The 24,942-nt window shown below is 41.8% G+C and overlaps 1 long non-coding RNA gene across 4 annotated transcripts in view; it reads right to left on the bottom strand.

Annotated features, from left to right (window-relative positions):
* Nucleotides 1-24,595, bottom strand: part of LOC112929931 (uncharacterized) — a 49,565-nt gene extending 24,970 nt beyond the window's left edge. The window contains exons 1-2 of one of the 4 annotated variants that reach the window (XR_003237017.2): nt 24,481-24,595; nt 6,278-6,350 (exon numbers count right to left, since the gene is read on the bottom strand). This is a non-coding gene — a long non-coding RNA (uncharacterized lncRNA). Of the gene's footprint in view, nt 1-6,277; nt 6,351-24,306 lie in introns of all 4 variants that reach the window. The other 3 variants (XR_011998350.1, XR_011998352.1, XR_011998351.1) reach the window with 3 other exon arrangements.
* Nucleotides 24,596-24,942: the final 347 nt, after the last annotated feature.

Genomic DNA, 24,942 nt, shown 5'->3' with positions numbered 1-24,942 from the left:
TAGATCTCAGTTGTGACTATGTGAATGCATCTGTCTGTACGGACTTCGGAGCGATGGTTTGCCTGGAAACTCAGTTCCCTAGTGAGGCTGAGAAAAGTTGTTGATTTTCAGTTTGTATAGATTTTTCTTTTCATAAGGATAGGAGAGAGGACTTCCAAGCTCTTTACATGTCAGAGCTGAAACCAGGTTCTGTCCAGCACTGAATTTTAATTAAATACCATGACTAAAGGATGTCGAGTATTATGTTTCTAAGAGAGGCATTGGCAAGTGACATTTGTTGAGTGCCTAAAAATTTATATATCTTGTTAATTTGATCAACAAATAATTGTTGAGTGCCTGCTATGTGTCAGGTAATATTCTAGGAGATGAGGCCCCCCTCAGGGAACAAAACAAAATCCCTGCCCCCATGAAATTTCCATTCTAGTCAGTGAGAGACAGAAGAAAATGATAAGTGCTAGAAAGTAAAAGTAAAAATGGGTAAGGGTGATAGAGAATAATTGGATGGAGGTTAGGGAATGCCATTTTAAAGAAGATTGGTTGATTTGCATGTGTAAGGCCCTGGGTTTGATCCCTGGCATATCCACTACACCTTTATAAAAACAATGCCCCCTTACCAAAAAATTGAAAAGGCTCTCTGATAAGATAAAATTTGAAAAGATACCCAAAGAAAGTGAAGTAGTACCCCCATAGGATATCTGAAGAAGTATTTAAGGAACATGAAGAAGGCCAGTATGGCTGGAGTAAAGTGATGAGAGACAGTCACAGGAGAGGAAGCAGTGGGAAGCCTCATTATGTGCAGCCTCGTCAGCCACAGTAAGGATTTGAGCTTGCACTCTGCATAGGATTGGAAACCACTGGAAAATTTTCAAACAGAAGAAGGACATGAATTCACGTATTTTAAGAGGATCACTCTGGCTGCTGCATTGAAAACAGACTGTTGGGGGGGGTGGGAAAATCAAGACGGAAGTTCCAGAGACTGTTGAGGATACCATGGGAATAATCCAAGCAAGATGTGATGGTAGCTTTCAAGTAATGAAATGTCATCAGACTCTGGAATTATTTTGAAGGTAGACCCAATAGGATTGCCGATGGATTGGTTACGTTATTTAACCTTTATAACAACCCTTAGGAAAATAAGGGTAATACAATTTATGAGAAATTAGGAAACTGATCCTCAAGGAGATCTTACCTAGTCCCTAAGCTAATGAGTGACAAATAAAAATTTAAAGGCAAATCTGTCAGGCTCCAAATCCCTAAGTCTGACCCTCCCGTTCCCAACCTCTTAGTTACAAGGGATCTTCACTTCATTCCACGGAAGAAGAAACCGAAGAGATTAAGGGTCATTCTCTAGGTGCTACAATTGGCTAGGGGCAGAATTGAGACAAAAGACACTGTCTGGTGACACCTGAATCGGTCACTCTCTGCTCTTTCATGCTGCCCTTTCATCTAATAAGTGGGGAATAAACAGTCAAGGATTGCAAGTAATTGCCAATTAAACCTAAGTTCACAATAAGATAGCTTTATTACAGGATCCACTGCATATGGGTCATCTTTGAGGAGGCATCATAAGACGGGAGTGATATTTATCACCGCACCCTGAACACTGCCCATATTTTTCATCATTAACAAAATGATGCAATGACTACAGGAAGCCTTTTTAAAAACCACAGGAAAAAAGGAAACAAACAAACCAGCAAAATCCATGGAATCAACCAGTCCTAGTTGCCTAAGAAACATGCCAGGACTGGCACAATGATTGATGCGCACGTATTTTCGTAGGATTCTTTGGGGACTTCTGTGGCAGTGGTAATAGGACCTAAAGTGTGGCATCGCCTAGTGTAAGAAACAGCATCATTTTGTTCATCTTAATTGGCCATTTTCCCCTAGAAAAGATATTCCTGGGGGGAAAAAGGAATCCCTGGCAATAAGTTGGGGGTTTTTGCATTTGTAAAAAACTTTTTTTCAGGGGTACCTGAGGGGCTGAGTCAGTTAAGTGTCCAATTCTTGGTTTTGGCTCAGGTCGTGATCTCGGGGTCATGAGATCCAGCCCCATGTCGGGCTCCCCGCTCAGTGTGGAGTCTGCTTAAGACTTTCTCTCTTCCTCTCCCTCTGCCCCTTCCCCTACTATTTCTCTCCAAAATAAATAAATAAATCTTTTTCAGAAAATGCTTTTTTTTCATCTAGTAATGACTATTGGTCCTTCAAATTCAACTCGATCTGCTGTTTATTAAGTCCTTACTACCTGCCAGAAATTGGGATAAGGGATTTATGCGTTTTTTTTAAGGCTTTACTTACTTATTCATGAGAGACACAGAGAGGCAGAGACATAGGCAGAGGGATAAGCAGGCTCTCATGGAGAGCCTGATGCAGGACTCGATCCCAGGACTCCAGGGTCAGACTTGAGCCAAAGGCAAACACCCAACCACTGAGCCACCCAGGTGTCCCAAATTTATGCATTGTTTATTTAAATCTTCAAAACAACTTTAAGAGGCAGGTATCATTATCTCCATTTTACAGAAGAAGTGATGAAGGTTACTAGGTTGTATGCCTTCTTTTGACTCACAGATAACCCAAGGTTGGCCTCTACACCTTCGCTCTCACAAGTCAATTAGGGATTACAGTGCGGTGATACCTCTCTTCCACTAAGCGTCGAATGCCTTAAGGGCAGAAACCCTTCTTTCTCTCTTCTTCAGTACTTCAACATATCCTGAGAAGTAACACAGATCTTTCCCCCAAGTATTTAACTTAATTCCATTTATTCGTCATAATAGCCCAATGAGATACTTTTGTAATAGCCTCCTATCTACCCCATTGGTGAGGGAATGATTCCTATACCAGGGTAATGGTATGGGCATGACTGAGTACATGGCACCCAACACTGCACAGATGAGATTGATAGCAGTCTACTAGTCACATACACTCACAGCCCAGAGGAAGAAGACACCATGCCATGCGGGGCCATATGGGGACTGCATTTGGGAACATCTGAGTGATGTTCTCAAATGAGTGAGCCATCAGGTGCTATAGGAGGCAGGCTTTGTAGTATCAAGAGAACGGGATACCATCTGGTTCCCGCAGAAGAATGTGATTGGCTTGTTTCTATAATATCATGGGCTGGCAAGAACTGAAACCCACTCCTGAGAGATAAGCAAGAACTGTGCGTGGTCCCTATGATATGTTTGCCTAGGGAACCTTATCCATCAGAGCAGAGTAGGGAGGGAATTCGTGGTTAGGCTGTCCCAAGCTCTCCCAATTTTACCAGATATCAAGACAATGCATAACATCGAGCCTTAATTGTAGGCCTTACACCACAAATATGCATCACTATCTCCATTTTATAAATTTCTAATTCGAATTAAATTTACAAATGGGGAAATGGAGTTCAGGATGCCTACAGCATGGACAAAGTCCCATAGCCACTGAGAGGCTGAAGTTAAACTCTGGTCTCTCTGATCTCAAAGTCATATTTCACTTATAAATGGTTAATAGAATATTTTCCGTTTCTTTTTTTTAAGATCTTATTTATTTATTCATGAGAAACACACAGAGAGTGAGAGAGGCAGAGACGTAGACAGAGGGAGAAGCAGGCTCCATGCAGGGAGCCCAATGTGGGACTGGATCCCGGGACTCCAGGATCACACGAAAGGCAGATGCTGAACCACTGAGCCACCCAGGCGTCCCGTATTTTCCATTTCTAACCAACATTTCAACGTGACTTCTGGGAAGGATGAGAGTGGAAAGGAAAGAATACACCATTTTCTGGCTTAAATCCATGTACAAGAGAGCATTTCTCCCCCACATGCCTGAGTCACCAGCATTTGCTTGAAAGGAATGACCACAAATGCTTTGCATCAGGAGGTGGAGATTGCCATTGTTGGCTCATGCCAAGGCACCTGCCTGCTTGCCTATTTAGACCATTTAGTTTTGATTCGGCTCAGGCTAGCCCAGTCTCAGAATAAATGCAGGAACAGCTTAGATAAATTAACAGGAAGCTCTTAATATGCATATTCGTGTTCTTGTGTGTTTGGACTGTCACTTATCCATCATAACTTGTTCCCTTCAGCTTTGAATATTTTAATAGTTGTTCTTCTTATATTTTTATTTACTTACATGCCAAGTTCTCCCAGCCCAGTTACCTTCTTCATGTTTGAAAGCAGAAGGACCCAGTGATACCCGACCCTGTAGCTTGCTTTCATGTACAAAGGGCAGGGCTTGCCATAAGGAGTTTGATCCTACCAACTAACATAAAGATGAACTTCATGCTAACCCCTGAAGGAAAAAAAAAGTACATACATGTATTTTCATTTTCATTTTGCTGTGACTTTTAAAAATCACTTAAAATTAATTTTTGAGCAATGTCAAGCCAGCAGTGAAGTTTCTCTAAAGCATTTTTTTCAGATTGCTTCTTTTATACAAAACTGTAGAAATAGACTTTTCAGTTTAGGAGATCTTTTCTTGAGGAAAGCTATCTTCAGTAAAATTCAGAATGTGGTTGGTGCTCACGAGGAGCTTTAGTGATCTCTCTGCAGCCCAGCGTGTTCCTCAGCAAACCCAGACTTCCCAGGTTCTTTGAGATGATTCTATGCTGGATGCTGCCTCCCACTGACAAAGCTCATTAGGGATTGATGTGTAAATTCAGAGTGCAAATTTAATTTGCAGTGAGAAATGAAATTTCGAGCTGGACTGAAGAGTCGTATTGGTAGAACCAACATTGGTTCAACAAATATTTATTAAGCACTGTAGTAGCTTGAATAATGGCACCCAAAGATAATAGGCCACAACCCCTGGAACCTGTAAATGTTACTTTATTCGGTAAAAGGGTCTTTACAGATGAAGTTAAAGAGCTTGAGATGGGGATACCACCCAGGCAGGCTGTAAATGCAACACAAGTCTCCACATAAGAGAGAGCCAGAGGGAGATTTGACTATATACAGAGGAGAAGGCTGTGTAAAGATGGAGCAGAGGGGGACTTGAAGATAGTGGACTTTCCCCAGAAGGAAAGCAGTCCTGATTTCATGCACTCCTTGACGTTGGCCCCAGATACCAATTTCAGACTTCTGGCCTCCAGAACTCTGAGTAAATCAATTTCTGCTGTTTTAAGGCACCAAGGTTGTAACAATTTGTTACAGCAGTTATAGGAAACTAATACAGGCCACCAGGTGCGTACCAATTGTGTACATGTGAGGAATATAGTGGTAACCAAAACTACGTGGTTTCCATCTCCACAAAACGTCAGAGCAGCTGGTGAGAAGGTATATGATTTGATGACATCAGGCCTCAAGAACCTTCTGTATTCCTGCCACAGTGGAAACATATAACCTGCAGGCAGACTGGTGCTCCTGTCAGCTGGAAGGGCATTTTTTTTCCTTTCTTTTTCTTCTTCACCAACTGCTTTATATATATATATATATATATATATATATTCTATTCTAATATAATGTAAGATATATTTATAAAATTTAGGAAATATTTTAACTAAATATATTTAGTATGCATCTGTATATTTTGCTTGTTTATCTCTCACAGAGTACCCTGCTTTATACCTTCTTACCAAGTTCTTGAGTACCACCTCACGTGGCTACATCTTTCACATGCTATTTACGATTATAATGCTTGCAAGGAACAAAATCGCAGATGTTGAGCATTTGAAGAGGAATACTTTTGACATTCTCTGATGCTTTGGGATGAGACCTTCCATTTGGCAAAGGTATTGTGACCTGGACAAATTTTCTGGTCAGATAATTGCCTACAGCATCCCTTTGCCCATACAACAAACTATCAGGTATGGCGTACTGCCCTGTGAATTACCATAAACTTCTGTACTCTGATTTTCAAGGTGCCTTGTGAGTTATCATATCTAAGATGAACTGGCTATATTACAGTTAACAAGTAGAATGTTTGGCTTGCAATCAATTGATAAAGTCTTGTTACCCGGGTCTAAGAAATGCCACCCTCCTTTGCCTCCGATTGGCTTCAAGAATGCAATTCAGATCAGATTGTCTCCCCCAACATGGACACAAGGTAATTTGTCATTCATTCAGCCTCACAAACAGAAAATATGACCCAGCGTTTGTCCTCCACTGTCACTCTCCATCTTTGGAGGCTCAAGCACTGTTTGCAACAGTGCTCTTCCAAGCCCACAGCGAGCTCACTTCCCTGTGAGCCTGGGAAAGGAACAAATACCATATTTCTCTCAACTGGCTTCCTGCCTCCAGCATTTTCTGTCTTCCACCACCAGTCCACACGTGCTACTCAGAAATGAGGTTTACTCACTTACCTCTTTAACTTCCTGGAGGATTTGTGAGATTTTTTTCCATGGACTTCAAGTACTTTTGTTGGAGTCAGTAGGCCTGGAGAGAGAAAATTGGCTTCAGTGCCAAGGTAACAAGAATGGAGTTTGCCTGTTCGGCTTTTCTGCTTTCAAAGGCTTTGAAAAAGTGTGGACCAATGAGAATCTTCTTTGGATCATGAAATTATAAAAATTTTAAATATGTTTTCTGATTACAAAGCAATAATGTAATCACTGCACACAACAGAATATGAATGAGAGGGAGTATAGTGAAGAAAATAAGACCACCTGAAAAACTTATCACTCCAAAATAACCGGTGTTGGCGTTGAATATGGATATGTTTCTTAATGAAATTATGATCATTCTCCGCACACGGTTTGGCATCCTGCTTTTTATCACTTTACATGAAATCATATTTTTCCATGTCATTATATATTCATCATAAACATGACTTTCCAAGGCTGCAAATATTCTTCCATAATGTATTTGACCATTTTACAATCATTTGACATTTCCATAATTTCCAATTTCTCATTGTTAAAAGTAACACTTTGAAGGAAAAGCCTTGCATATAAATTCTTTGTGAACATCTATAATTATTTCAGCAGGATAAAACACAGTAATTGTGAAATTACTAGGTGAAAGAGTATGCAGACTTTTTAGTTTTATAAAAGTATAACATATATCCAGAAAAGTACACAAATCATATGCGGATTGCTTGATGAATTTTTAGCATGTGAACACATTGGTAGAACCAATACTCAGATCAAAAAAATATTACCAACATCCCAGAAGCCATCCTCCCAGTTTCTGAACACCCTAAAGGTGACCACTATACTGACTTTTCACACAATAAATGAGAGTTGCCAGTTTTTTTTTTTAGCATCATATAAGAAGAATAATTCATATGGCATGCATTCTTTTCTATCTGGCCCCTGTCACTCAACAGGATGTCGTTGGTGCACTTCATCTATGTCCTTGGGTGTAGTAATAATTTCTTCATTCTCTTTGCTAGATGGTATTCCGTTGTGTGAACATACCACCCCTCATTACCCATTCTACCGTTGATGGGCATTTGAGTACTTTTTCGATTTAGGGCTATTATGAACAGTGCTGCTATGAACATTCTAGTACATGTCTTTTGGTGAACATATGTACACATTTCTGTTGGATATGTACCTAGGAATGGAATTGCTAGATCATAAAAGACGGCATATGTTCAGCTTCAGTAGATACTGTCAGTCTTTCCAAAGAAGTTGTAGAATATGCACATTTTAAGTCTCTTGATGAAAACTGCCATTCACAAAGATTCTCTGCCCTTACGGTCTCTCAGTAGCATATGAGACTCCAAGTGGAACCTTTCCTAACAGTAGGGGGTATTACACATTTTTTAAAAACCTTTGCCACTTAGGTAGATCAAAAAGCGATTTCTTGCTATTGTTTAATTTGTATTTCTTTGATTGCTCTTGATACTCAACATTCTACAAAAGAAGAAAAACAAATAACCAGTAAGCATATGAAAGAAATGTTCACATCATTCCCAAACTATCTATTAGAGTGGGCTTTTTTTTCTTGTTGTTTTGAAAGTCTTTGCTTTATAGTGACAAAATCATAAAAGATTCTTAAATGGTAACTTCGCATACACACACGTACTCAAATGAACACAAGAGTACATTTTATAAGTCTCTCATACTTTCTAATTTTTAAACTTTTCTTACTAGGCAAATTTATTCCATATACAGTATGCTCAAGGATATATGCTGCACACCATGGTGGATGTGAAATCATTCAAGATGTACAGACTCTGCCCTCAAGTAGCTTATAATCCATTGGCTATGTAAGACCCCCAGGTGGACATTGCCGTTGTAGAGCAGCAAGCTGGGCAAATCACATGGGCAATGAGAAAGTAACAGGCTTAAGACCTTCTTCACCAGTTGAAGCTGAAGCAGGAGCACAGGCTAAACCGGCCCTAAGGACTGGAGGAGGTCCAGGGGCACCAGAAGGTCAGGCCACAAATATGTATAAAACAAGAGGAGAAATCAAGAAGTCTAGGCTGATTCTTACCTAGAGAATGGTGAGCTCTAAAGAAGATGGGAAAGCCACTCTAAGTCAGAGAGTTACTGTTTCAAAAGATTTCATTGGCACCAAGCTGTTCCTCCATTTTCAGCCTTGCATGCCCTCTGGAAGAAATCCCTCCATTGGGCTCTGAATGCCAGGTGAGGCTGGGGGGAATTAGTGTGGTAAGCCTCGGTAAGCCCCAGGTAAGCTGCATGCATACAAAGCTAGGAAACCTTTGTTGTTGAGAGACCTAAGCAAGTAAAGGGGAAGGATAATGCTGAAGGCAAAGTGAGTCAGTCTCAAATGTTCTCATACTTGAAAGGTGAAGAAAAATAAGGCAAGGGCAAACAAAATGGAATTGCGGCCCTGTTTAGAGATTCTGAGGAAGGTTTATTTTGAGTTGCTTTCTGTAACAGAGAGAGAAACAACTGGGGATGGTGTGGGTAGCAGAGACACAGTCCCTGAGGATGGCCAGGGGAACTCGCACGTATGGTAGTCCTCCCTTATTCGAGGTTTCAGCCACCAGTGGTCAATCCTGATTGGGAAGTGGATGATCCTTCCAAAGAATCATCAAAAGGTCAATAGTAGCCTAACGTTAGCCCACAATGCCTGTGACATTCACCTCGCTTCATGTCAACACATTAGCATTTTATTATCTCCCATCATCACAAGAAGAAGAAGGATGGATACAGTACAATGAGATATTTTGAGAGAGAGAGAGCATTCACATCCCATTTATTACAATACATTATTATAATTGTTCTACTTTATTATTGTTGCCATTAATTTCTTACTGTGCCTAGTTTATAAATTAAACTTTATCACAGGTGTGATAAAGGAAAAAGCATAATACATAATAGAGTTTGGGTCTATCCGCAGTTTCAAGCATCCACCCGGGGTCTTGGAACTTATCTCCCCACAGATAAGTGAGAACTACTGCATATTGGCAAAACAAAACAAAACAAAAAAACCAAGATTTTAGTTATACTTTAAATTATCTTAAAAGCATTAGGGAATGCTCAAGGGTTTCCTTCCATTTAGCATATATGTATACCTTACGTACATTGTGTAGCCATATCTGTTGTCTTGTGCTTTCCTCATTCTACCCAATGCCTACCCTCCTTCCCCAGCAATCTGCTCTACACACACACACACACACACACACACACACACACACATACACACAGGGGGTGCTCTCTCAGGGCCAGGAAAAATCCATAAACCTGTTCCCTGGCTTAGAGTCCAGCAAAAGAAAATAAGGGGCTAGCTGTGAGCAAGAATCACTGGGTTGTGTTTTACACATTTATTTCCCTAATGTTATTCAAGGGCCATAAACAAATCTTCACTGTGTTTTCCCTGTTTTGTTGTTTGTCATTTTTCTTAAATGACAATAATGTCATTTAAAAGTATTAATCTGGTACCTTTGGCTTTTTTTTTGTACTGTAAATTTATCTTACTATTTATTTTTTTTATTGGTATAAGATAGCCAACATTTGCTCAAAAGAAACGTTCCCTGTCTACATTTCTTTTCTAGCTATTATTATTATTCATTTAACTTCATGGTTATTCCTGAAGATAATTTTGTCAAGAAATGGTCTGCTCTGGTTGTCAATACACCAAGGCACAGTGCTGATGGAGACCAGCAGTTTCCCACCAGGAGTCCCACTGGAGCTGCAGATCTAAAAATCCAAGATGAATTTGAGCCATAACAGGTCTCAGTTAACCCACCTAGGAAGATACATCTCAGAGAAAGGGGAGCAGAGCCCAGAGCTCCATTAGACACATTGAAGGTTTTGTCCCAGCAACTTAAACCACGAAGAGTTGAGGAAGGCAACTTCCAGACCAGAAATTAGTCTAAAAGGAGATCAGTTCAGCATGCCAGATAGATGCTTTCAAGCTTTTTCAATAGCAACCAGCACTAAAATAAGCAAAGCCTCCATTTCACATGCAAGCAGAACACACATACGAATATCTACACATACCTATTATTTAAATGATGCTTAAACTTTACTGTAGGTGATGAAGTCTGCCTATTCTGTTCTACTTCACTTTTTAAAAACTGTTAGTTGTGACCCAGTAAATTGATTTCATGACCCACTATTGAGTTAATAACCTGCAGTTAGAAAAAAGTACAGTATCGGGAACATAGCCAATGATATTGTAATAACTTTGTATGGTGACAGATAGTACTAGGCTTATCATGAGGATCATTTTATCATGTGTAAAAGTATCAAATCACCGTGATGTACATCTGAAACTAATAAGATGTCGCATGTCAATTATACTTCAACTTAAAGAAATACTGATGTAAGGGAAGGGAATCTTGACCTTTTGGCATTTGACTAGTAATCTAAGGTTTGTGGGTCTTTCACTCTAGAGCAAGCTTTGAAGAACCATATGTTCCTTCTTATCTTGTTTCCTGGAGCAACCTGAGCTCAGCCTTCATTAAGAGCCAGAGACAAGGATGAGTCAGGGCCCAAACAAAATTAAAACAGGCCCTCAAAACATGTTAAGGTAAGAAAAAAAAGAGCTGGGAATTTTCTGACACTTTTAACTGATAAAGTAAGCACTCTTCAACTAAGAATATCTCCATAAGTTAAGGGTCTATTTGTTAGGGCACTACAAAAACAATTAGAAGTTTCCAGAAGTAGCTTTGGAGAAAGGAGGTGTCATAAGATACTCTTTTGCCAACAGTGAATAATATGTACATAGGCACGATAATGTAACTGTTTTTGATTTTCCATTCATAGAACCAACTCATAGAAAAAGCAAGGATTTATTTATTTGAATTTGGTACTTGTAGTTGTTGTCAACCTTCAAAGGCAAGAGTAAATGTAAATAAGTATATGGTGGCAAAAGTCAGGAGGTGGGCATTGGCAATGGAGTTGTGGAAGGGTAGCATCACTAAGATCCTCATCTTAAAAAGTGAAGTCAAGGATATTTACTTCTTCTCTAGCTGATAAAAGAGAAACTAAAATACATTATTTAAGGCTACAGAGCTAACAAAAGGGAGATATGAATTTATTGGTTGGCAGAGAAGAAACACCTGAGTGAGTGAAATTTCTCATTTCCCATAGCAGAGAGTCAATATATGATGCATACAATTGATAAATCAAGAAATAGTAAAATATATATTGGCTTTAGCAAGGTGGAGCTAACTACAATATAAGAGGGGCAAAATCATTTAAAAGTAGATGTAGTTGGGAAGGAATGATGCCATTACTGAGCATTTTTTTTACACACACTTTCCTGCACAAATTGAGTTTTTCAATTATGTTCACAAATTACTCTGATTTAAAATAATAACAATAAAATTAATAATAGCAGTGATGTTAGGGGCCCCCGGGGTGGCTCAGTCAGATAAGCATCCAACTCTTGATTTCTGCTCAGGTCATGATCTCACGAGTAGAGAGATTGAGCCCCGCATTGGTCTCCATACTCAGCAGGGAGTCTGGTTGAGATTCTCTCCCTCTGCCTCTCCTCCCACTTGCACTTGCTCTCTCTCTCTCTAAAATGAATAAATAGATCTTCAAAAAAACAGAGGCAAAATCAGTGATGATAATAATTAGTGTAACCTGGAAATCTATAGGTTTTACTCTCTTGAACTTCCAGAGTTATGACTCCATGGTTGAGATAAAAATGATCATGGTGTATTCTCTTCCTCCTGGCCCAGTCTGCCAGATTCTAAAAATGGTTTATATACTGTTCAATCACAAATAACACTTAAATATAAGTCAAAAAGAAACATTCCCCCCAAATTAATCAACTTCCATAGGTCAGAGAAGATTCTATGGTATTTTAATCCTATTTTATGTTCCATATTTGGCCCATAGGCTTCTTAATGCTAGCAAGGTTATCCTTCCTAAAAGAAAAGCTATTTTCCTTTCTGTTAAGTTGTAACTTACGCTTCCAGGACCTCCAGAGAGAGCTCATGTTTACAAGCTACATTAGCAGTGTAGGATGAGATGTATCTGGGATTCCTATCAGTTTGGTCAGGTATAAGATGAAAAGTCCAAAATGAAATGGACCTCACAGACAGTCTATCTCCTTGATCCTCAACGTGGGGTCCTAGGACCAGCAGTTGGAACACCACCCAGAGCTTGTTGGGCACATACCACACAGAGCTGCCGAATCAGCATCTGCATTTTAACAAGATCCCCATCTGATTCTGTTAATTCATGTGTGCATTAAATTCCGAGGAGCACTGGTTATTCGAATCCAATCTCCTCTCAGTGGGAGAACTCCTCCCCCCAAGCATCTCTGGCAGGTGGTCTCCCAGCCTCACCCATGTTGAGGATGGTGGACATTATTTTGTAAAAAGGATGTATCTGCATGGGTATGAGGGAGGCTACTTTCATGATGTGCTAGAAATTGCTTGATATACTGAGGCAGAAGGAGGGTAAGTGCTATTGGGACTGGTGGAAATGAGGGTAAAAACTGTGGAGCCAGTCTGACAGGACAAGGCACCAAAGTCAGCTGGGGGGAAAGGCTGGGTCTGAGATGGGAGAGTTCATCCCAAGGCAGACCTGCTGTGAGCAGCCTAGGAAAGTGGCTGATAGAAGCTCAGAGAAAAATGGAAGATTGTTTGTGTATGGTAGCACACTTTTTGTAAATATTGTGCCAGTCTGGCAAGATAACAACATGTTTTTCCCTTGAGGAACTTCCAGTTAGTCTTCATGAGCATTTTTTTCCTTAACATTTTTATTGAGATATAATTTACACTCAAGTCACTCATCTAAAGCATATAATGCAATGACTTTTAGTGACTTCCATAGTTGTGACTCCACCACCACAGTTTTGGAATCTTTTTTTCACCCCCCAAACAAATCGTGCACCCCTTAGCCATCACTCTCATTTCCCCACACACATGCCCCACCACACCTCACTCTGCCCCTGGCAACCACTAATCTACTTTCTATCTCTATGGATTTGCCTGGACTTGCCTCTATGGATTTCTGAACACTTCATATAAATGAAATCATAGAGTATGTGACCCTTGGTGACCTGCTTCTTTCACTTAGTGTATCTTCACAGTTCATCTGTAATGTATCATGTATGAGAAAATATTTAAAAGATTTTATTTATTTATTTATTTATTTATTTATTTATTTAAAAGAGAGACAAAGGGAGAGAGAGAGAAAGCACCCTAGCGAGGAGGAGGGGGAGATGGAGAGGGAGAGAAAAGTCTCAAGCAGATTCTGCACTGAGTGTGGAGCCCAGTGCTCCAAGGATGATGATCCTGAGATCATGATCTGAGCTGGAATTAAGAGTTGGACACTTAACTGAGGCCACCCAGGTGGCATGTATGAGCTTTTAAGATGAAACCTAATTATACGAATTCTAAGACGAAACCAAACTATACTTATAATAGACTTCCCCTATTCCCTTTGAGACATCTCTCTCCCAGACAAATGGTTAAACTCTCCAACCAATCATGATGTCTTGCTGTATTGTGTAGTGTTGTGTGTGTACATGTAAGTGTGTATGTTTTAAGAACATCTCCCTCCCTCAGTTCTCCATCCTCCTGCACCATCTTGCAGGATTGCACCCCCCCCATCCCTGGAGGTGGTGGGGTGGGGTGGGGTGGGGTAGGGGGGCAATGCACAGATGTCATTCTGGGATTTCCCTTCCCCATTTTCCTGGGATGTCACCACTTCCTGGATCCCATGTTTTTGCTTATCTACATCCTTGCTTTGCCATAATACAGCCTCAAGTAATATCCTAAGATGAGGTGTGTGGAGGACAAGTTTTCTGAAATTTCTATAAGTGTCTTTATTTTACTGTCATATATGAGAATAGATTGGGCCTCACTGAGTGAAAAGTCACATGTTGAAAATTACTCTCTCTCTCATCCCTTAGAAGGCAATGTACCATATCCTTTGGCATATGGTATCGACAATGAAAAGTTTGATACCAATATTATTCTTATCTCCTGTAGGGAGTGATTTCTTTTTACTCTCTGAAAATTTCTAAGAATTTAAATGTATCCCTGGTGATTTCTTTAGACCAGGGTTCTGTTTGGTTGTCTGTATATTCCTTATGCTGGACACATAGCAGGCATTTTCATGTGGATACTCATGCTCCTGATCTGCAGGTTCCACATTGTTGGCTTGATAACTTCCCCCTCTCATTTTCCCCATCGTCTCTTTCTAAAACTCCTAATCAGAGAGATGTTGGACATCCTGAATGGATCTTCTTCTTCTGCTCTTGTTGTGGTTTCCATCTGTGATGGTCAAATTTTTTTGAGGACTTAATTTTTTTTTATTTAAATTTTACTTAGTTAACATTCAGTGCACTATTGGTTTCTGGAGTATAATTCAGTGTTTTATCACTTACATTGTGATGGTCAATTTTTTGTACCAGCTTGGCTAAGCTACAGTAATCAGTTATTCAATCAAATGCTAACTTGGGTGCTGCTGTGAGGGTGTTTTGTTGGTGTGGTTAACATTTATAATCAGTTGACTTTAGGTAAAGGGGCAGATCCTCCACAATGTGGGTGGGCCTGGCATAATCAGTTGAAAGGCCTTAAGAGCAGAACTGGAATTTTCCTGAGGAAGAAGAAATTCTACCTGTGGTCAGCTCCTATCAAAGATTTCCCGCCTGCCCTTCCTCATGACCTTCAGACGCACCTTCACACAAATCAATTCATGTATATATATAAAGTTTGTTCTCTCTGGTAGAACCCTGACACACATACCATCTTTTTGTCTTTTAAATTAGACTTTTTGAAAGATTTTCCTTCACCTCCTCTTCTAATTCTTTTCCATGTAATTTATTTTAGCAATAACATCTTCAATTTCTAAGTATACTTTCTTGTTCTCAGACATTCCCTTTTTCATAGTATCCTATACTTGTTTCACTAATACAATACTTACTTTACTCTTTCTGGATTTCAAACTCTCTTCTCTTCCTCCAGTTCTCTATCGCCTCTCCAACTGCTTTTTTTTCTATTTGTTTATCTAAATCTCTTTTCACATTGGAGTTTTTCCTTAAATGCTTGCTGGAGGTGGGGAGGGAGTAAAAGAGGGGAGCCCTGCATATCTGGATATTGTTGACCTCTAACCTCTGCCATCAGACTGTGTGGCTGTTAAATACCAGAATGGAGAAAAATTTTTATCTCAGGACCTTAGGTTTGTTTTGAGATGAAGTCTCCTATTTTTTGCTTGAGTGATAGACATGATACATGTGCTACAATCAAGATGGATGGGGAGTTTTCTGTTTCATATTCAGACTACCAACAAGTCCTCAATGTCTCCCCCTGATCACCCTCTGTTATGTCTGTAGTTCTGCAGGGCAGGCTGTGGCCTTTTTTTGCTGTAGCCCCTCCATGCATGCTATGGGCTCTCTGGCATCCTTCACTTGCTTCCTTAGTGCGACTAACTCTTGTGTATATTTTCTGCCTTCGGGAGATGTTTTGCACTACCTCACCTGCTCCCAGCTCTCTCTCTCTCTCATTCTCTTCATTGCCATGAGTTTCTGTATTTTTATTCCACTTCTGTCACTTGGTGCTGGGAGGAAGAGGAAGCACATGCATGTGCTCAACTCATCAAATGTAAAGGGGCATTTGACTCTTGTTTTTTATATACATATTTGAATATTAAATATTAGCTGAAGGTGGTGATAGTGATGGTGGTGGGAAAACACAAATCCTGTAAAGCAAGATAAAGATACCTACATTTGTAAAATATCCCTTTGTGTCCTCTCTTCAAGAGCCCTGGATGGTTCCTCACTGATCATCACATCAAAGCCAGATGAAGCCCTCAAGGTCCCACATAAATGGTCCTACTTTACTGTTAGACCCTTCTCTTTCCTTGCTTTGGTCACCAGCCCAGAATGTGTCCTCCTACAGACCTCTCTCCTTTTCTACCCTGAAAGTCCGGCCTCTCTACCTTGACCCTTACAGCTTCTTCCACCTAAGATACTGTTCTATACCATGCCAAATATTTCAGTCCCACCTATGCCCATCTCAAAGCCCAGCAAGCCTTCCTAAACCAATCCCGACTATATGTTCTTTTCCTCCCCTGCAGCGCTTATATGCTTACACTCACCTATCACAGCAGTGTGTTTGTTCATTCCTGCTATAAACATGTAATGGGCGCCAACTATGTACCAGACACTGTGCTAAGCATTAGTGATGGAGAGATGAATAAATCAAAGGTGTTCTCTACTTTTTCAGCAGCATGTTCTCATTCCCTGTCACACATGCTCAACCTCTCTGCCCAGATTCCCTCATATACTCTCTGCTACTGGCTTTGAAGCAGCTACTAACATAGCAGGTGCTTGCCTGCATTATTGCATTAGACTTCTCCTATGTCCCCTTGCCCTTTGATATTTTTAGAGGTAGTTCTTTGCCTTCTTTTGTTCCTCCACTCCACTGAAGAACCCTTCGTCTTCTCAAATAAGCCAGAGGTTTGATAGGCATTTCCCAATGCCATCTGCCAAAGACATCAGAATGCATGTGCAATGCTCAAAACTGACAAACACACCAGCCAGAAAGGCACACGCAGCATCCACATAGCCACCGGGTTTTTGGAGTCTCTGCTTGCAAACAGCTATAGACAATACTCTGGCAAAGTCCTATATTCATGCCCCCATCCCTACCTCCAGCTCTATCAGCCAACTGTCATCCACTGCAGAGGGGAAAACATTAACAATGTACACCCGCAGCCTCCCACCCACTTGCGCGTAACACAGGTGTTCTCCAAATGCACACAGGAGCAAAGAATACTTTGCTCACTAATCTCTGTGCCTCTTTTGCTTTTCACGGTCCCCTGGCCTTTCATGCAAGAGTCTGTCAGCCCCACAGGGATCCATGGTGTCAGGGTGGCCTTCAGCATTGTCTCAGATGAGGACAAGTGGGTTGTGCTTTCCTATCTGCACACCAGTCAGTCATCAGATGCTGGCTCCCCCAGAAGAGGGTAAGATCTTGGGCCAGGCAGCTTTCTTCAGTGGGGGCAGACTTGCAAAGACTACCAGCTGAAAGCTGCCTGCAGGTGGCTGGAGGAGCAAATGCTTGTTCTGGAAGGGGGATCTGCGCGTCATGGCATCCACCGCAGTTGACTTTTCCCAGAAAGCCTGTGCTCTAGACAATGGTGTGCTCCTGAAGTAGGTGTGGGCACACCAAAATCGATTCAAACGCTTCCTGCAATAAAGTGGTATTTTCTCAGTCAGCTCCCCCTACCACCACCACCACCACCCAAGCCTTAGGGGAACGTCACCTGCGAGGAGGCTGCCACCACTCTACACTCAGCACAAGCTCTGAGCACTTCTTTGCCACAGAAATAACAAGGGGATTAGGAGGAAAGTCTCAGGCTGTCAATTACTGGTTTATCCTTTCAGATCAGTGAAGGAAAAGAACCAGCACAAGACAAAGGATGGGAGAAGTGAGAGTCTACTCCCACCCCTTTCCTTGAATGCCATCTTTCCCTTTTTATTCTTGGCCTTGAGCTGCTGCGGTTTGCCCAAGGTCTAGAGTAATCTTTTGTACATAGTAGGTGCTCAGTAAACATCTAAAGAGTGAACAAAGCAGCCTCCTAAAAACCTCTCTCCTCCTACTCAATCATAGTGAAGAGAAAAGCAGTCCTGGAGAATTAGTGGAGAAAGTGCATTTCATTACACTATTGTTTCTCACAGCTTATTATCTTAAATGTTCTAGATGGAGGGACGCCTGGGTGGCTCAGTGGTTAAGCACCTGCCTTAGGCCCGGGGTGTGATCCTGGAGTCCGGGGATCGAGTCCCACGTTGGGCTGCCTGCATGGAACCTGCTTCTCCCTCTGTCTGTGTTTCTGCCTCTCTCTCTGTGTATCTCATGAATAAATAAAATCTTTTAAAAAAATGTTGTAGATGGTGACTTTTTTTTTTTTTTTTGCTAGACTGCTAAGAAGATGCATGTGGTTCAACTCACCAAGCAGTAATCATACCTACTCGTACCTTTCATGGCGTCCATTTCAGTCTGTGTTCCAGAAAGGATAAATCACAATCCTGCTTTGGATTGAGCCCTTGCTCACTGTACTGTCTGCTTTCCCTGTGGGTTGCCAGGAACCAGTGGTGAAGGTCAAGGCATATGTCTCTGACATCAATGATATTTTCAAAGCTTGTTATTTCAACAATGAAAACAAATAAGGAAAGGCAGCGACTGAAATGCCCATTGAATGCACAGTATCTAAATGCTGTCGGTGTTATGTCCTAGAGAGCCCATGAGTCCTGTGAGCAAGAAACTTCGAAACTGAAAGGTTTCCCGTGGAGAGCTCACAGCAGTTTCTTGGTCTCTCCCAAAATGTTGAGTCGGCCTGCCCCTGATATTCAGTTGACCACTGTAAGGTGATGGATCCACCTTGTCCTTGGCAAGTTTTCCAAAGCCTCATGATTTGGCTCCAATCTCCTCTCCTAGTTTCAGCACTGGCCACTCTTTTTTTTTTTAAGATTTTATTTATTTATTTATTCACGAGACACACACACACACACAGAGAGAGAGAGAGAGAGAGAGAGAGAGAGAGAGAGAGGCAGAGACACAGGCAGAGGGAGAAGCAGGCTCCATGCAGGGAACCCGATGTGGGACTCGATCCTGGGTCTCCAGGATCATGCCCTGGGTCGAAGGTGGTGCTAAACTGCTGAGCCACCCGGGCAGCTCCGGCCACTCTAAGCCACAGGCACAGCAAATACTTCTCGCTTCCCCGGACCCTATCCATTATCAGCCTTGTCCATTCTTTAATTATTCCAAGAATAAAAAAAAGGAAGGAAGGAAGGAAGGAAGACAGAAGAAAGATAGAAAGAAAGAAGAAAGCAAGAAAACAAGAAAGAAAGCAAGAAAGCAAGAAAGCAAGAAAGCAAGAAAGAAAGAAAGAGGCTTCCAGGAGCCAAGCAGGGAAGGTGAGCATGTGATTTGGGAGCAGCATGGTACAATAGCAAGTGGGCGCTGCTGGGTGGGGCTGAGCTTACCCGAATGAGATTCGAAAGGCAGGGTGAGTGGCCTGGGGTTGTGGGGCTGGAGAGAGGATGGAGCAGAGATGCAGGAGGCAAACTATGAGGTGTTACAACCGCCGTGATTCCCCGTCCATAATCCGGTGACCCAGCCAGTAAGTCACCTGCTGCTTCAGAGGACAAGTTCCTGCGTGTCTCTGCGCACCTCCAAGGCCTTTGCTGCAGCAGGCCCCCTGCCTGCTGGCTTTCTCCAGCTTCAAGACTGCTCAGCCCAACCGCAGGACAGGCCCCAAGTGTCAAGAAATTAACTAAGGTCCCTGGGAACAGCCATCAACCAAAGAGAGATGGAAGTTGGCAGATAAATACCCCCATTTCTTGCCACTTTATCCTGAGGCACCTCCCACGGTCTCTTAGAAGCACCCCCGTGGGTACTTGCCTAGCTGCCCACAGAAGTAACCTGTTTGCTTACACCTCGTTTATTGGCATTCCCCCCCAACCTCTTTGTCTCACTTCTTCTCTCTCCCTCATGCTGTTTCCTAGGGTCCCCTCCCAAATAACCTGCCCCCAAATCCCCATCTCAGGGTCTGCTTTGGGGAGTGGTAGAGGATGATCCAAACCAAGACAATAGACTAGACATGCATGATACTGGCAAGAAGGAGATCAAGTCTGAAGTAGGAAACATCTCATGGTATAAAGATATTGTAGGATCAACACAGCCCCATTTACCAGAGTCTGAGGACCGGGGGAGAGGGCCTATCCACCTTCCTCCAGGTATATTCGGCCCATCTGGCCCCAAAACCTCAACAGAGGGCATATAGAGATGATTTGACCAAAATATTTGTCCTGCCCAACTTTTACTTCATTTATACTTCCACCTGAGCAAATTTCAATGCCATTGAGATTTAACTCTGAGACATCTATGTTAAACAGACTCAAAACCTAGCTTGATAAAGCTGAGCCATAAAAATATTGTTCTTGCAAATAAACAGCAACTTTTCCTTTCCCGTCGGAAGTCAGATGGAGAGAAAATAAATTAGGAGGTGGTGAGGGCTCTGCGTCCCAACCATTGTTTATAGCTCTCTTTACTTAGCCATTCTAAATCATGCATTGCCTCTAAGGGTCATAAAGATATCACTTTCCCCACTCAGCAAGAGAAATGAGAGGTGAGGAAGAAGAATGTTATTTTGCAGGAAGGGAAACAGAGCTCTGGAGATTTATCCAGGCCTGCATCTGAGTAACTGGCTGACCAAGGAGTTTGCATTCGGAGCATCAGAACTTGAGCCCTTTGCTTCATCTAGAAGGCCCAGAAATGGATGAGATGCCAGGCCTTCTGCAAAAGCAGTCACAGCCAGATCACTAGTACCTTCCAATTATATGATATTACCCAGCTCTCCCCTACTGAGAAATTTTTAGATATGTAATTGCTAGCAATTTCCAACCAACAGTTTTCGGAGAGATTGGTATTAATAAGAATTCAGTTAAAGGCACAGACACGTTGAAACAGCATCTGCTAAGTGCAGGCATTGTGATAGCACAAGGTTTGGGACATCATCCATGGGTGTCCAGGTAGTTAATGAAGGCAACCAGCTTCCTGGGGGAGAAGGGATTGCTTACCTCCTCCGCCCACTCAGTACACCAAGAACATAGCAGCAATTGCCATTCTGGAGCTTTCCTTTTTTTTTTTTTTTTTTTTAATAAATTTAATTTTTATTGGTGTTCAATTTACCAACGTACAGAATAACACCCAGTGCTCATCCCGTCAAGTGCCCACCTCAATGCCCGCCACCCAGTGACCCCCACCCCCCGCCCTCCTCCCCTTCCACCACCCCTAGTTCGTTTCCCAGAGTTAGGAGTCTTTATGTTCTGTCTCCTTTTCTGATATTTCCCACTTATTTTTTCTCCTTTCCCCTTTATTCCCTTTCACTATTATTTATATTCCCCAAATGAATGAGACCATATAATGTTTGTCCTTCTCTGATTGACTTATTTCACTCAGCATAATACCCTCCAGTTCCATCCACTTTGAAGCAAATGGTGGGTATTTGTCGTTTCTAATGGCTGAGGAATATTCCATTGTATACATAGACCACATCTTCTTTATCCATTCATTTTTCGATGGACACCAAGGCTCCTTCCACAGTTTGGCTATTGTGGACATTGCTGCTAGAAACATCGGGGTGCAGGTGTCCCGGCATTTCATTGCATCTGTATCTTTGGGGTAAATCTGGAGCTTTCTATATGTAGTACGACCTAGAGGGATTTGCTAACAGAGGACTATATGAAGAAAACCCAAAGGTTCATTGAAAATAACTGAATCCAACTTTAGTAGCAATTAAAATATACGTACATATATATATATATATATTACAGTCCTCTGTATATATATTATATATATAAAATCTCATTAAAATCCTAGTAAGGCATCTGCCATAGTTTATGTACATCTACAACTCTGAGAACCACCATGCCTGATCTCTTTGTATGAGCCAGGTACTGTGCCAAGTGTTTTCTACTCATAAACTCATTTAATACTAATGAAACCCTATGCAGTGGCTATTATGAGCATCATTTTGAAAATAAGGACAAGGAGGTTCAGAGAGATAGATCAACTTGCTCAAAGACACACAGCTAAGAAGGGGTGGAGATGAGAGTGAACCCAGGACCAGTGATTCAAGAGCCCATGCTGTTCACTGCTGCATATTAAAAAAATTAATTTCTAAGCTTTCCTCACTTTATTTAACTAGATGCACAGACTTGGGATTCGTGGTTTACTTTATCTTTGGAATGAGATTACAAGGCCCTCAAGAGAAGATATACATTCTTTCTTTTCTAATTAATTATCAAACTTTATCAAACTTTGGTCACCTATGGAGACCACTATACCATGTACGTGGCAACTAGGAGAGAAAACCTTCTCTACACTGAATTTTCATTATATCTCTCTCCATCTGTATTTACACGTACATCTGTACTTACACATATGTTTTTAACCAGAGGACCTGGTGTAACTCACACAAAGTGGGTATGAAATGGTCAAGAGCAAAACCCAGGTTCTCAGGGCCATGGAGAATGCTTACTGCTTTCTTAGTATAACATAAAAGGGACAATTTCTGGGTTGTGGAAGGGTTTTGATGTACTATAGAGAAAAAAAGAGAGCATATGTGTTCAATGTTGTGGCTCTGGAATCAGACCGACCTTGTTTCAAGCCATGGCCTCAACAATGTGATCTTTATTAACAGTGTGATCTTAGACAAGTGACTTACCACCTCTGTATTAATTTCCCAGGGCTGCCATTAGAAATTACCACTAACCAGGTGACTTAAAATGACAGAAGTGTCTTCTCTCATAATTCAGGAGCCCAGAAATCCTAAAGCAAGGCATCTGCAGGATGGATTCCTTCTGGAAGCTCTAAGGAAGAAATCAGTCCCATGTCTCTTTCCTGGATTCTGGTGGTGGTTGCTGGATTACTCCAATCCTTGTCACTGTCTTCACATGGGTTCTTCTCTCTGTATCACCATGTGCTCTCTCCTTACAATGACAGCCATCATTGGATTAGGGGCCCACCCTAATCTTATAAGACCTCATCTTAACTAATTACATCTGCAAAGACCTCATTTCCAAATGAAGTCCTATTCTGAAGTCCTGGATGCACATGGATTTGGGGGTGGGAGGACACTGTTCAACCCATTACTCCCTCTAACCCTCAGTTTCCATACCTGTAAAATGTGGATAAGAGAGGTGCTTGGGTGGCTCAATCAGTTAAGCATCTGCCTTCAGCTCAGGTCATGATCCCAAGGTCCTGAGATCGAGCCCCAGGTCAGGCTCCTTGCTCAGTGAGGAGTTTGCCTCTCCCTCTGTCCCTCTCCCTACCCATTCAGTCTCTTTCTCTCTCAAATAAATAATTTTGAAAAAATCTTTTTTAAGTGTAGATAATAGTACTGCCCTTCTGAAGTTACTGTAAAAATTAAATGAAAGAATACATGGGAGCACCTGGGTGACCCAGTCAATGGAGTGTCTGACTCGGTTTTGGCTCAGGTCATGATGTCAGGATCCTGGGATTGAGCCTGCATGGAGCTCTGTGCTCAACAGGGAGTCTGTTTGAAATTCTCCCTCTCCCTCTTCCTCTGCTTCTCCCCCTACACACTTGCACACTCTCTCTCTCTCAAATAAATAAATAAATCTTTAAAAACAAATACACATACAGTCCCCGTACATAGTAAGAAGTCAATAAATGTTAGTAATAAATAACAGCTGTAATCATAATAACCAGCCTGAACTATCTTTCTACCAGAAGGCAGAACAGGCTCCATGGCTACTCAGAGCAGAGCAGAAGCCTAGGGCAGGCAGATAGAGGAATTTGGGGTGACAGGTAGCTGGAGCATGCTCTGAGATTTACTTTACTGCAGCGTGCTCAAAGAAGAGTTTTGCATCACGTGAGGTGAGGGATAAGATCAACTATTTAAGAACAGTAATAATATGAGCAAGGCACTGGTTCACTGTACACCAGATGTGGAGACTGAACTGCAAACAGACCAGCCGAATTCTTACAACTAATATGCTAGCTCTTCTGTGCAAGAGGCCATTTGGTGTTTGAAAATGCCAATTCATTGCATCCCATTTTCCACCTCTCCTGCCACTTTCTTTGTATCAGAGTCATCGCACTTAGAGAATCCTCACACTTTTTCCCTAATCTCTCAAGGAAGCCACTTTGGTTTGAATATGGATTATCCTAAAGCTCTAGGTTTCTAATTGGCTATTGCACAGGTTCGTGCAATGCTGGAACTTCCCGTCTATAAGCTACAAAGCCACTGGTTGTCATTACCTCACCGACCCATCAAACTTTTCAAAGTTAGCCAAGCCACCGCAGCATGTGCCAGCCTAAAAACAAGCTTTGAACAACTGGGACTATTCTAAGAAATTGCCCCCAATTTCTCCTCTTTTTCCTCCTTATATTAATTTTCCCATCTTTCTGGTTTCTGGATTCCTGGCTCTGTGCTTCTTACCAGGGCTGACCTTAAGTCTAGTTTACCCGTCTCACCTTCACCACCTTGGGCAAGAAAATCCCTGCTTCACCCTCAGTCCAGAGGGACTCCCGGTGGTGTGTAGCAAATGGAGTTCCTCTGTTGTCTCACTTGCCAGTGTTCTCATTCTTTCTCTCTGTATCTCTGTCTCTGTCTCTCTCTCTTTCTCTCTCTCTCTCTCATCCACTCACCTTCTGTGACCTATATTCGTGCATGCTGCAGGGAGAGGTGGTGGTTCACTGTGTCTCTCTGGTTTGGAGCAGGAAGAGAACAGCTTCCAGGCTGCAAAAATCCTGAAACCCCCCCTGCCCCCCCCCACACCTTTCCCAAAGGACAAAGAGCTTGTTCATGCACACTGCAAAGAGAATAAGAGATCCATACAGCCTTCTCTCTCCTCCTCCCCCACTTTCTGCATCCAAGGGAGAACAGTCCAGAGCTTTGTTCTTTGGTCTTTGGAGTTTCAAGCCTGCTCTGTGGGGGCTACATTTGCACTGAATGTAAATATTCATTAATGTATTTAATTCCCATCCTGAGTATCTTTCTGTTTCATTATTGTCTGTCTAGTGGGCTGAGACTGAAGCTGACTTTTTCTGTATATCTTCCTGGTCCAGCATCACATATAAATGGGCACTTAATAAGTGATTTTGGTCATG

This window comes from Vulpes vulpes, chromosome X (assembly GCF_048418805.1).
Source record: "Vulpes vulpes isolate BD-2025 chromosome X, VulVul3, whole genome shotgun sequence".
NCBI classification, from domain to species: Eukaryota; Metazoa; Chordata; class Mammalia; order Carnivora; family Canidae; genus Vulpes; species Vulpes vulpes.
Note: the sequence above shows the minus strand (reverse complement) of the source record. Positions and strands in the feature narration are given on the sequence as shown.